General features: G+C 32.7%; 1 protein-coding gene across 2 annotated transcripts in view; it reads right to left on the bottom strand.

Moving 5' to 3' along the window:
* Positions 1-5613: 5613 nt before the first annotated feature.
* smpx (small muscle protein X-linked) overlaps positions 5614-15309 on the bottom strand; it is a 37479-nt gene continuing 27783 nt past the window's right edge. For both annotated transcript variants that reach the window (XM_030123457.1, XM_030123458.1), the window contains exon 5: positions 5614-6063. The gene's annotated coding sequence lies outside the window, so the exon portion shown is untranslated. The remainder of the gene's footprint in view (positions 6064-15309) is intronic.

The raw sequence follows: 15309 nt of genomic DNA, 5'->3' as shown, positions 1-15309 counted from the left end.
ATACTAACATTTATGAATAAGAGGAGAATTAGCAATAGTAAGTATATAAGTTTATTACTAATAAAGTACTGGTACTGACCAGAGCATCATGGGTAATGTCACGTCCGTCCACCAGCAAAACTTTTCACATACACGTGCTATTCAAAATCCAATATTTCTGAAAATATCGCTTCCACTGTCAAATAATATCAGTAGTCTGTGCACAAATGGATTAGCATTATTTCAACACAGTTCTATGCATTTCTTACAACGTTTTGTTTTTTTTTTACAAAAATGGCCACTCATTTGACCCCCTAAGTAAATTTTAGCCGATTTATGCAAGGTTCAGAAGTTAAAATAATGTATGTTGAAGGAATGTAAGGGTTAACAATGGAATAAATTACAGGGAATAAGTTAATTCATGTATTTGGGAAAAATATATTGACAGTGTTTACTGTTATGCCCCGGCTAGGGGACCCAGGGTGCAACACGAAGGTTGTGATCACTTTTCCTCACTCCCAAGCCATAGAGGAAAAAACCCTGGACACGGGTTTTGCAAGTTTAACAAAAAGGTGATTTATTTACAAGGTGCAACATAAGGTTATTGAAAACTAGACAGAAAGCAACTGAAACTTCAGGGTGGGCTCTGGCCAAAACAACAAACAAAACTGCACTAATGAGAAATTAGGCTGACCTGCAAAACAAAAGAAACCAAAATACAAGGTCTAACCTTCCTACCAAAAACAGGAGAAAACGAGATAGAACAAACAGGGCAGCCCACCCCGACTGCTGAACAGGACTGCTGGCAGAATGGAGGCAGGGTTGGGAGTGGAGGAAGAGATACACCGTGACTGGCCCAGCTCCGCGGTCTTTAAAGGTCCGCCTCCCGTTGCTGCTCCAATCACAGGGGAGCATCCGGCTCAGCACCTGTAACATATCATCCACTCACACGCACAAAAAAGGACACACCCACAGAGTGACACTACGACCCACCTATGGGTTGTAACATTTACCCAAATAACTATTTACATTTATGTTTGCAGAATTATTATTTACAAATATAGATTTGTGGTATATAAGCAGCTAAAATAACTTGTTGAATGTGCCTTTCTAAATCGCTACATTTAAAGATCTAGGTACTGTTAGCTCCTGATTGGCTGGTTCGGTCATGTGAGATGATGTCAGGAAGTGTTGTGGTAGCAGTTACGGTACGTGGAAAGTAAAGCGCTGTTGTTAGAAGAAATCCGTCTCCATCCTGCAGTCTCATTTTACAAAGAATGAACGATTAACCACCAACGAACCCTCATGTTACATTTATTTATTTATCTATTTATTTATTTTGAACATGCAAAGAAACAAAATAAAACAAAACAAAGCAAAATAAGACAAAAACACAATAACATTTAAATGTAGGGTCAAAACACAGTAATGTCCCGTCAGAGAGCGAACTTTAATTGACTGGTTTTCCAACATTCATTTCAATATAAAGTAGCTCCTTGTTGTGGATAATCCCTTAAAGTCCAATTAAAGCAAAAATGAATTTAAAAGTAAAAATGTGGGTCATTTAGCAACACTATTCTGTCCAATTATCTCTAAAATGTCCCGTCACAGAGATTTCGAATACCGTATTTTGACCCTGTATAGAATCTGTCTTCAAGTATGTGCAAGTCTGATAAACATATATAATTCTACCCTTCAAGTGTTTTTACACCTTTATCACTAATTTAATACATGAATCAAAATCATTCTTATGTGATTTATCACCGTTTATTTTAATGTTATTCTCTGTATTTCATGTTTTTTCAGAGTAAATCATGTATTTTCCCATATTTATTTTACTGATCATGTAGATCAGGGTGGGGTACTTGGAAGAAGTCCAGGCGGTACTTGAAATTTTTGGGGAAAAATACATTAAATAAGTCATCATGTACTAAAAGCAAAATAAATAATGAGAATTAATCAAGAAATATAAAACACAATGATTACATTCATATAATGATTTTCTTGTCAGTCATCTTGTTTAAGCTTTGGTAACATTTTAAGAATATTTCTATTTTATATTATTCAAAATGTGTTAATTTGAGTAGCTAAGTAATTATTTTTGTTGATGAAAAGTTAATTTATTAATTAATGACCGATTTATTTATTTTTCTTATGAAATAAATGAAAGAGGGCACTTTTAAGTTTATAGTTTGCACACAAAATATTTTTATTTTCAATATATTACAGTTAAATATATGTTGTTTGTTTAGAAAGTTTTGAAAATATAAACGGACACCTTTGGCCCTGGAACAAATTTTGCCTTATTTTTTTCAATCAAAAATGCTGAAGCGAGAGTTGGCTAAAAAAGTATATTTCAGGGGGTACTCCACTGTAAAAAGTTTGCGAACCACTGATGTAGTTGTTCATAAAAAACTCAGATGAAAGTTGTGTTGTTGTTTTTTTATATCATGTATATATATTATTATATTATCTATCTATCTATCTATCTATCAATCTATATATATATATATATATATATATATATATATATATATATATATTATGTCCGTTTATATTTTCAAAACGGACACCTTTGGCACAGAAACAAATTTTGCCTTATTTTTTTCAATCAAAAATGCTGAAGCGAGAGTTGGCTAAAAAAACTTGGCTAAAAAAGTATATTTCAGGGGGTACTCCACTGTAAAAAGTTTGAGAACCACTGATGTAGTTGTTCATAAAAAAACTCAGTTGAAAGTTGTGGGGTGTTTTCATATCAGAAACAGAAAAAAAACTGAAGAAAAAGTGACTTTTTCAACAAAATATATCATTAATTGAACACAAAACAAGTGTGTCCATCCACTGTTATTGATCCAACTCCATGGGTTTTACTGGTGAATCAATGTTGTAGAAGATGACGGTGTTTCCATGGTAACTACAGAGCCTCTGAATGTCCAAATGGGTCATATGTGATGACCATGACAAGACGACAAACTGCATTTTACAACAATTATTTACATGTATTGATAGGATTAGTGGATCAACAGGTATTAAACAGTTTAGATCAGTAGATGGTTTTGCTCAGCGGTGGATGTTAGAGTTTTTATGGATTAAAATCAACTTTCCACGCTGCATTTTCCATCTCAGTATTCGTTTTAATTTGTCAGTTTTATGTTGCGCATGATTTAATTTACTTTCACACTGTCTGTTTACTGTCAGCTCCTGACTCCTGCAGGAAAATAGTAAAACTCTGAGACCAGAAATAATCCTTTTTAACCCTTTCGTGCGTGAATTATGAGAACCGTAGTCAAGATTTTTCTGAGTGTTTTTATTCCTCTTTAGGCATGAAAAAAAAACTAATGCAATTGAAATTCTTTTATGAACCTATTTTTCATGGAGTTTGGAAAACATCCACTCAGCTGGATAATTAGCAACTGATTTACACTTTATACAGCCACTGAAGCATGGCGTCCAATTCAGCCGACATGGGATTAATTGCAAATTTCTTCCGATATAAAATATAAAATAAATATCTAGAATTTTGACCAGTGATGTGAATTCTTACATGTTACTTGATGCTGCATAACTTTCTGCCTGCAGGGCTGTCCTGATATAGAGGGATTTACAAGATGTACCTGGGATGTTAAGCATTTCTGACTTCCTGTCGGCCTTCTTTGTAATGAGTTTGGAAAAAAAAAAAAAAAGCGTTTCCCACTAGGTGTCCACTGTGTTGGCTGATATGAACTAAAACAACCAAACCCGTGAATATACCAGAGAACAGCTTTAGAATGGCTGTCCACTGGAGCGACCACTACGCATGAAAGGGTTAAGCACGCCACCTTGAAAACTTTACTGAAAAATAATTCTGCCTTCTCAGCTGTTGAGTCTCTGTTAGCGACTAAAGTTCAAATTTTCCCTCAAAATGACATAGAAAATATGAGAAATCTATTGTTTATCGGAAAGATTTATTCAAAAACGCTGCAGATGTAGCCAGTAATAAACAAGACATGTAGTAGTTTTTAAAACCATCTCTATTTTTATTGCATTATTTCCCAAAGAAATGTCAGTTCCCTGCTATCATACCAGAAAGACAACAAAAATATTATACTTTCCCCAAAAAAGAAGTACAATAATTGAACTTAAACCTCATCATGGATGATGAACAGCATTTAGAAAGGTTAGATTTACAGAAATCATTGCTATAAACCAGTGCAGAATTTTTTTGAGTTACAGTAGCGAAGGAAGAAGGAAGAAAAAATGTTCTTTAAGTTGGTCGGGAGTGACAGATGAAGTGAATTTCTTACATTATGTCAGGGGTGTCGAACTCATTTTAGTTCAGGGGCCACATACAGCCTATTATGAAATAAAGTGGGCCAGACCAGTAAAATCATATAAATAATAGATTAAAAACTTATAAATAATATCAACTCCAAAGTTTTCCCTATGTTTTTGAGTGAAAAAAGTCAAATTCCATTATGAAAATGTTTACATCTTGAACATAACATGAACAAATATGAACAACCTGAAAATTTTGAAGAAAAATAAGTGTAATTTTAACAATATTTCACCTCAGTTCATCATTTATACACGTGCATCACAACGTACAGATCACAGTGGATCTACAAATACACAAAACATTGAGTAAGAGGCAGAATATTGGTAAAATACTACTTAATTCTCTTAACCCTCCGGTATCCTGTCCAGTAAGGCCCTCACTAAGCACCAAGTCTGCCTTTTTGGCACACGTGTGGAATAATGTCAAAAAAAAATCATACAGTTGTTTTTAATTCTTTTACACTTTTTTTCTATTTCATCAACTTGAGCCATAAATAAAAATACCAAATACTCAATAATTGTCACATTTTTTAACCCTTTAAATGCTGTGTTTGCAATGTAAACAAACCATGTTTTTGGATGCAAAAAACACAAAAAATAATTATTTTTTCAATATACTACATAAAAAGTGGATCACATATTTGATTTTTTCATCCTGGCATATGTCAATGATTAACTCCAACATTGGTTAATTTGCATTATTATTTTTGGCACGAGGCCAAATGTTCAAAAATACTAGCATCTATCACCAAGTGTGCCAAAATGCACACCTATAAATTAAACTATTAAATATTATATATTGATTTATTTTTCTGCTCTAATTTGATTTTATTTTTGTAAATCAAGGTCAGCCCTAATCATACAGATCAAATGGAAGAAACAGCACGTTTTTGGCACACTTGGCAGACAGATGCTAGTCGTGTAATTTTCTTTTGTTTACAATGTGCACATTTTAGTTTTTGGCCAGACTTTTAAAGATCATGCAAAAACGAACAACTTTTGAATTCTAACCTCATTTAAATTGTGAAAAATAATATGAAGTTTTTTAACACGAAGTGCAAAGTGTGCCTAAAAGGCGCACCCGGATACCGGAGGGTTAAGAAATTTCAGGTTGTTCAAATTTTTTGTAAAAGGCTAGTCTGTAAATGTTAACATTTTTGTGTAATTTTACTTTTTTGACACTAAAACAAAAAGAAAAATTAGCTTTTTTTTCATTATTTGTCGGTTATTATGATAGTATTTTACTGGTCTGACCCACTTTAGTTTGAACATCCTTGATTGTTAATATCTTCATTGTAATTTTTTTCATTTCACTAATTCATTCAGGGGCCGGACTGAACTCTTTGGCGGGCCGGATTTGGCCCCCGGGCCACATGTTTGACAGCTGTGCATTATGTGATTTACAACATCTCAAAATAAGAAAAATAAAGAATATCCCGTTCATTGCTGCGTATCTTATTTTCTTTTAATCTTAAAAAAAATGGAGTTTGTTGCAGAAATTCAGATCAGTTTTACACAAATTTAACAATATGAACTAACACGGTAAGTTTGAGTGTTTCAAAATGTAAGAGTCCTGATTATGACGGAGTTTACGGATGCCAGCATCTTGGTGTTCAAGTGTGCACGCTGAACGTTTTCTGCACAGCTCGGCTTCACTTGACTCTGTGGAAGTGTTGGATTGTAGTTTGGATTGTCAGTCTTCAGTGGCAGTGGTCGAGTCTGTGTTTATGAAGATTATCTACCTTCTTCTCATGCGCCCGGCTGGGGATCCTGGAGGAAAATACAGATAAAAAAAAAAAAAAAAACTGTGAGAGGGATATTTACTGTGTGATATCAGCGTCTGGCCAGGTCGCTGCAGTCACAGACAGAGGGAACACAATATTTGTTGATTTATCTGCTTTCTGTCTGTACTTATCTCTCTTTTGACCTTTTCCATTTTCTGTTTCTAATGTGTATTCTTATCTCCGTCACTGCCTGTTGCACTTTCTGTTCAATTTTAGATTAAAGACTTGAGTTTTAAGCACGAACACACTGAAAAATTAAGCCGATTTCATACACATGTGGACTTTCATTGTGAATTTAACCTTTGCTTAACCCATGAAAACCCACTGTTACTTATGTGGCATTTTCAAAGTAGTTTTTTTCTCTATATTTAACTGTTCTTCAGTGATTTAGCACCATTTATTATCATATTATCCTCTGTATTTTGTATTTTTACCGTAAAAATCAGGTATTTTCCTATGTTCAACTCACTGATCATGTAGATTTTTATAAAATATCAGATTATAGTTGAAGGTTACTACATCAGAAACAAAGAAAACTGAAGAAAAAGTGAGTTTTTCAGCAAAATGCGTGACTAACCCAGAATGTCTCTCTGTATTTAACCTTTCTTAAACGATTTATCACCATTTATTATAATATTATCCCCTATATTTTGTATTTTTGTAGTAAAAATCAGGTATTTTCCTATGTTCAACTCACTGATCATGTAGATGTGCATAAAATATCCGATTATAGTTCAAGGTTACTATATCAGAAACAGAAAAAACTGAAGAAAAAGTGATGTTTTTTAGCAAAATATATGACCAACTTAACATAAACCAAGAACCCAGAATTTCGCTCTTTATTTAACCTTTCTTAAGCGATTTATCACCATTTATTATAATATTATCTTCTGTAATTTTGCATTTTTTACAGTAAAATCAGGTATTTTCCTATATTTGAGTCACTGATCATGCAGATATGCATAAAATATACGATCATAGTTGAAGGTTACTACATCAGAAACAGAAAAAAATGAAGAAAAAGTGGCTTTTTTTTTTTTTTAGCAAAATATATGACTAACTTAACATAAACCAAGAACCCAGAATTTCTCTATTTAACCTTTCTTAAGTGATTTATCACCATTTATTAGAATATTATTTTCTGTAATTTTGCATTTTTTCCAGTGAAAATCAGGTATTTTCCTATATGTTATTCACTGATCATGTAGATGTTCATTAAAGCTCAGAGTGCATACAAAGGTTATTATATCAAAACAGAGAAAACTGAAGAAAAAGTGAGTTTTTCAGCAAAAATATTTGACTAACTTAACATAAACCAAGAACCCAGAATTTCTCTCTCTTTTTAACCTTTCTTAAGCGATTTATCACCATTTATTATATTATCTTCTGTAATTTTGCATTTTTTTCCAATGAAAATCAAGTATTTTCCTATATTTAATTCACTGATTGTGTAGATGTGCATAAAATATCAGATTATAGTTGAAGGTTATTATAACAGAAACAGAGAAAACTGAAGAAAAAGTGACTTTTTTTTGCGACATACATGACTAACTTAACATAAACCAAGAACCCAGAATTTCTCTCTCTATTTAACCTTTCTTTAGTAATTTATCACCATTTATTATAATATTATCCTCTGTATTTTGTATTTTTACAGTAAAAATCAGGGACTTTCCTATATTTAACTCACCGATCATGTAGATGTTCATAAAATATCAGATTATAGTTAAAGGTTATTGTATCAGAAACAGAGAAAGCTGAAGAAAATATATTATCTTCTGTAATTTAGCATTTTTTCCAGCGAAAATCAGGTATTTTCCTATATTTATTCCATTGATCATGTAGATGTTCATTAAAGCTCAGAGTGAATTCAAGGGTTATTATATCAAAACAGAGAAAACTGAAGAAAAAGTGACTTTTTCAGCAAAAATATCAATAACTGAACATAAACCCAGTGTGTCCATCCACTGTCACTGATCCGACTCCATGGGTTTTACTGGTGAATCAGTGTTGTAGAAGATGACGGTGTTGTTTATTTGAGTAGCTAAGTAATTATTTTTGTTGATGAAAGGTTAATTTATTAATTAATGACCAATTTATTTATTTTTCTTATGAAATAAATGAAAGAGGGCACTTTTAAGTTTATAGTTTGCACACAAAATATTTTTATTTTCAATATATTACATTTAAATATGTGTTGTTTGTTTAGAAAGTTTTGAAAATATAAACAGACACCTTTGGCGCAGGAACAAATTTTGCCTTATTTTTTTCAATCAAAAATGCTGAAGCAAGAGTTGGCAAAAAAAAAAAAAAAAAACTTGGCTAAAAAAGTATATTTCAGGGGGTACTCCACTGTAAAAAGTCTGAGAACCACTGATGTAGTTGTTCATAAAAAAAACTCAGTTGAAAGTTGTGGGTTTTTTTATATCAGAAACAGAAAAAAACTGAAGAAAAAGTGACTTTTTCAACAAAATATATCATTAATTGAACATAAAACAAGTGTGTCCATCCACTGTCATTGATCCGACTCCATGGGTTTTACTGGTGAATCAATGTTGTAGAAGATGACGGTGTTGTTTATTTGAGTAGCTAAGTAATTATTTTTGTTGATGAAAGGTTATTTTATTAACTAATGACCAATGTATTTATTTTTCTTATTTTAAGTTTATAGTTTGCACACAAAATATTTTTATTTTCAATATATTACAGTTAAATATATGTTGTTTGTTTAGAAAGTTTTTGAAAATATAAACAGACACCTTTGGCACTGGAACAAATTTTGCCTTATTTTTTTCAATCAAAAATGCTGAAGCAAGAGTTGGCTAAAAAAGTATATTTCAGGGGGTTCTCCACTGTAAAAAGTTTGTGAACCACTGATGTAGTTGTTCCTAAAAAAACTCAGATGAAAGTTGTGTTGTTGTTTTTTTATATCAGAATCAGAAAAAAAACGAAGAAAAAGTGACTTTTTCAACAAAATATATCATTAATTGAACACAAAACAAGTGTGTCCATCCACTGTCATTGATCCGACTCCATGGGTTTTACTGGTGAATCAATGTTGTAGAAGATGACGGTGTTGTTTATTTGAGTAGCTAAGTAATTATTTTTGTTGACGAAAGGTTATTTTATTAACTAATGACCAATGTATTTATTTTTCTTATTTTAAGTTTATAGTTTGCACACAATTTTTTTTTTATTTTCAATATATTACAGTTAAATATATGTTGTTTGTTTAGAAAGCTTTTGAAAATATAAACAGACACCTTTGGCACTGGAACAAATTTTGCCTTATTTTTTTCAATCAAAAATGCTGAAGTGAGAGTTGGCTAAAAAGGTATATTTCAGGGGGTACTCCACTGTAAAAAGTTTGTGAACCACTGATGTAGTTGTTCCTAAAAAACTCAGATGAAAGTTGTGTTGTTGTTTTTTTATCAGAATCAGCAAAAAAACGAAGAAAAAGTGACTTTTTCAACAAAATATATCATTAATTGAACACAAAACAAGTGTGTCCATCCACTGTCATTGATCTGACTCCATGGGTTTTACTGGTGAATCAATGTTGTAGAAGATGACGGTGTTTCCACGGTAACTACAAAGCCTCTGAACATCCAAATGGGTCATATCTGATGACCGCGAAAAGACGACAAACTGCATTTTACACCGATTATTTCCATGTATTGATAGGATTAATGGATCAGCACGTATTAACCCTTTTAGATCAGTGGAAGATTTTGGTCGTCGGTGGCTGTTTGGGTCTTTTTGGGTTAATCTGTACAGTGTCATTTCTCTTTTGCAGTGCTCCTCAGCTTCAGAGGAACATGTTTAGAACTCCAACTTCAGCCGGCTCCTGCCTTTTCCCTCTGTCTCTCTCATTTATCTCCCACACAGCACACCCACATGGTTTGGGCAGGGCAACGCAGCCACACTGTTTTGATATTGCGGTTTCTGTGTCCCACTGAGAAAGTCACAGCACAGACTTCCCTTCGTCGAGCACGCACACACACACTTACACACACACATTTATCTGAACATTTCTGAAAACACACACACACACACACTCCTCTAAAGTATAAATAGAGCCTGAGTCAGCCCCTCCTGCCCACACACAATGGCATCAACACACACTGTGCTTGACCCAGACAAAGGCTGCACGGCCCACACTGACCCCTTGTGGTGAGCTCTAATCACTGCATCTAATTACTGTGCAGATGAGTCGCGCTGATAGAATCCAGACTCTTTATCTCTGCATGTATCTGCAGATAAAGGGTGTAATATCACAGGCAGTGGCATCTGATGGCAACTTTTAATCTTAGGGGTGAAAAGATAACAGATTCTTCCACTTTCTGATATGTCTATTCTGTTTTTTTCATCTTATTTTACATATCTTTTTTTTTTTTTTAACCCTTTCATGCATGAATTATGAGAACCTTCATCAAGATGTTTTTTTCTTTGAGTGTTTTTATTCCTCCTTAGGCATGAAAAAAACAATGTGATCGATTTTTTTTTTTTTTTTTTTCGTGTAGCTACAAAAATGTCCCCTCAGCTACACCATGCGTTTAATTTTTGAAGCAAAGAAAGATGTATTTAAAACCCAATAGGGTCAAAACACAGTAATGTCCCGTCAGAGAGCGAACTTTAATTGATTGCCATTCCAACATTTATTTCAATATGAAGTAGCTCCTTGTTTTGGATAATCTTCCCTTATGGTCCAACTAAAGCAAAAATGAATTTAAAAGTAAAAATGTGGGTCATTTAGCAACACTAATCTGTCAGATTGTCTCTAAAATGTCCCGTCAGAGAGATTTCGAATTCCGTGTTTTGACCCAATAGCAGAAATTGATATGAAAACAATGAAATTAAAACATTTTTAATGCTGCTAATCTGATATTTTCTAACATTTTAGCATATTCTCATACTACACTGAACAAAAATATAAACGCACCACTTTTGTTTTTGCTCCCATTTTTCATGAGCTGAACGCAAAGATCTAAAACTTTTTCTACGAACACAAAAGGCCTATTTCTCTCAAATATTGTTCAGAAATTTGTCTAAATCTGTGTTAGTGAGCACTTCTCCTTTGTCCTTTGCTGAGATAATCCATCCACCTCACAGGTGTGGCATATCAAGATGCTGATTAGACAGCAGGATTATTGCACAGGTGTGACTTAGGCTGGCCACAATAAAAGGCCACTCTAAAATGTGCACTTTTACTGTATTGGGTGGTCCAGGGGGGGTCAGAAAACCAGTCAGTATTTGGTGTGACCACCATTTTCTTCACGCAGTCTTCTTCATGAATTCTCTGAAAAAGCTTTGGAGATGGCTTATGGTAGAGAAATGAACATTCAATTCACAGGCAAAAGCTCTGGTGGAGATTCCTGAAGTCAACATGCCGATTGCATATTCCCTCAAAACTTGTGACGTCTGTGGTATTGTGCTGTGTGATAAAACTGCACATTTTAGAGTGGCCTTTTATTGTGGCCAGCCTAAGGCACACCTGTGCAAAAATCCTGCTGTCTAATCAGCATCTTGATATGCCACACCTGTGAGGTGGATGGATTATCTCAGCAAAGAAGAAGTGTTCACTAACACAAATTTAGACAGGTTTTTGAACAATATTTGAGAGAAATAAACCTTGTGTGTACACAGAAAAAGTTTTAGATCTTTGAGTTCAGCTCATGAAAAATGGGAGCAAAAACAAAAGTGTGGCATTTATATTTTTGTTCAGTGTAGTTCTTCAGCAGTGGAGGACACGCATTGAAATGTGTTCCCGACAAAATGGCAGTCATATAGAGCGTATTATATAAATAAAAATGGTTTATGTCAAGAAACGTTTATTTTTCCCATTTATGGAGACTTATTGGACACCCTGTAGTCAATGAAATGTCAACACAACCGTACATATTTAACCATTTAATTTTCCTAATTTTACACAGAAAAAGTTTTAGATCTTTGAGTTCAGCTCATGAAAAATGGGAGCAAAAACAAAACAAAACAAAAGTGTGGCATTTATATTTTTGTTCAGTGTAGTTATTACTCACTTCATGGAGGTAATATGCAAAAAAAAAAAAAAAAAACCTTTTTGTTTAAAAAAAAAATCTGTTAATTACAGTCTAACAATTAACAATTAATTTACACTTAACCTGTTTAACCCTGACCATATTTTTAGGGGAAAATGCCTAAAAAGACATACCCAAAGTAAATGAAGAATTACTTATAATACTTATAATAATAAGGTTCATATGGATGTTCTTGGTGTCTATGGACATTTAGAGACCTCACAGAATCTATTCCCATTGTCTAAAATATTGTATCTATTACTCTGCCTGAGTAAACTGTAACAAACTAAAAGAGAAATTAGAATTTTTTATCCTCGCCTTTTTTTTTCGGCTGGATTGACGATGATATGCATAAATTAATTGTTCGTGTCGGAGATTTTTAATAGCGTATATTTCACCCCACAAAGATTAAAAATCATGTTTGAACATTAAAGTTTGCACTAAAATACACTTTTGATGTACTTTTATTAACATTAGGGTCTAAACTTTGAGCAAAAGTTGAAAAAAACATTCATTGTCCTGATTTATTATATTTTTTATAGTAGATGAATATTAATATATTTTTTTCGGCCGGCGGGTGGGCTGATAGGGCTAAAGGGGTTAAAGAAATATTTCTAATGTAAACAATTAATTTACAGATTGAGACTTCAAGAACCACAATTGGATAAAAAGTGGAATAAATGGACTATATTTACACAAAATCAATAGACTGACTGTTGCTACCGTGGCACATTTTTTGTTTTTGTTTGTCTATTTGTTTTTTGGGTTTTTTTGTTGGATTTTTTTTTGCTACTGTTATAATTGTACAAAAAACTCAATAAAGATTTAAGTTAAAAAATATATATAAACCACTGGAAATGTATTATGTTATGATTTCATCTTGTGGTAGAAGAAGTCAAATATTCAGATATTGGCCGATATACCTGAGCATCCCTCGAAGCTAAAGAAGAAACACAGATATCCGCTCTGAGACTCTTTAATTTGTTGAATTTACCAGTGTAATGATATGGTAAATGAGTCACTGATGGTCAGATGAAAACCTCCTGGCTTTTAACCCGTCCCAACAAAATGGGGTTTTTCCAGTTTGCATAACCCATCTGTGTCTGACTGGTTTCCTTCCACAATGTCATGCAAGTCAAGTGGATTCAAATATCATCTCTTATAGGTCTGTTTTTTTTTTTATTTATTATTATTATTCTTATTTACTCAGACTAAAACATAAACACATCTGAATATCATATTATATTGTCTATTGGAGGTTTGTAGCAATTACTTATTAGCCTGTTAGTTTGACTTATTTACTGTATTACTTTCGCTGGATCATTTGCATCATTCACAAAGAATCAGTGACCTTGTTTAACTCAACTACGTGCATATGAGTTTGGATGTGATTTGCATCTTTTTCTGTGGAATTTTTAAGCCTGTACGATCAAAAGAGCTGTCACAAAGAATCAGAGGAAAATGTGGGAAATATTGATCATGATAAATGCAAAAATTACCCATGATTCAATGCACTTAATGTGTCCCTGTTGTTAACCCATAACAGCTACCGGTGACCAAAATCATCTACAGATCGAAAATCTACACTGTAAAAAAAAAAAAAAAAAAAAAAGTAAAAAAAACGGTATTATTCTGGCAGCAGGGGTGCTGAAAAAATATTGTAAAATAACGGAAAATAACCATCTCATAAAAATACGGTAATTTTCCATAATTAAAATACAGTTTTTTGCCCTAACTTATATGAGATTTTGCTTTTTTTTTTTACTTTTTAATGTTTAATAAAGAATATTTTCATGTATTAAAACAATCAAATTACCTATAAATATATATATAAATAATTTTCAATGAGACTAAGTTGTACAATCCACTGTCAAAAACTATTTTGACAGTTTATCAGTGCTTATACATGTTGTACATTCACAAAAATACATTTATTCAACATTTTTGTTGTGAAACCTCCTGTAATTACACAAGATATTTGTCAATTAATAAACAAGTCTTGTTAAACTTACAGAACAAATGCTTCTTTTACGGTTAATTGTCAGTAATTTTATCTCGTTTTATTCTATTTTAATTTTTTTTTTTTTTTTTTACAGTATTAATGTGTATTTGTGAAATTATGATACATTTGCAAATGTATTTTAACTGTATTTTTCAGTGAAAAAATAAAAAATTTCTTTTAAAAAATTGAAATTTTTTGGTTATTCACAGGTACAGTTTTTTTCGTGTTATTTTACATTTGACATGTAATTTCATTGATGTTTTCCTGTATCTTAAAATACAGGAAAAATCTGTAAAATAAACAGTGAAAATTCTGTTAAATTACAGATTTTTTTTTACAGTGTATACATTAAAAGGGAAGTGGACTCTGTTTGTGTGTGTCTTGGGCATCACACAAAATCCATTAAGAGCTGACTGCTGCAGTTTGGTATACTTATGTACTTTTGGTCAAAGAACAGACTAGTGAAAACGACAAGATGATAGGACCAGTATTTTGAGAAATATTAGTAATTCTGCAATACAATTGGGTGGGGTGGGATTAAATAAATTATACTTCCCCCACTCCTTTTCAAATGTGCAAATGATGTCATGTATATGTATCAGTTTTGTTTTTGTTTTTTGTTTTCTTCCATGACTTCTTACTACCTGATTTATTTCTAAAGACTGAGTAAGATTACTTTGTCTTGTTGCATATTCGAAATAAACTAAACTAAAAAACAAAACAAAAAAACAATAGCCTTACAATCACATTGCTATGCCCATGACGGTTGACGGAAAGCGCAGTACCACGCTGCATGATGGGAAATGACGTTAAAAACAGGAATGACACATTTACTAACTTCAGTCCCTAGATATTCCTATTAGTATATTAAGTGTAGTTTAAATTTGAAAGAATGATTTGGCAAACAATTTTTATGTCAGTGCTTATAAAATATACAGTCGTGGAAAAAATTATTAGACCATCAAAAGTCACATGGAATGCCTAAAAGCACTGTTTTTGTCAGTACAATGTCATAAATATTGATGTAAGAACTGAAGTGATTTTGGTTGCTATCAAGAAAACTACAGAAAATGGATAGATATCAGCTCTGAAATTAAACTCTCATGAGCTATTTTTGTTGTTATCATTATATTTGTCCAAACAAATATACCAGGCACGTGCACACATAGGGCCC

This window comes from Sphaeramia orbicularis, chromosome 20 (genome assembly GCF_902148855.1).
Source record: "Sphaeramia orbicularis chromosome 20, fSphaOr1.1, whole genome shotgun sequence".
Taxonomy (NCBI): domain Eukaryota; kingdom Metazoa; phylum Chordata; class Actinopteri; order Kurtiformes; family Apogonidae; genus Sphaeramia; species Sphaeramia orbicularis.
This window is presented reverse-complemented; position numbering and strand designations above follow the sequence as displayed.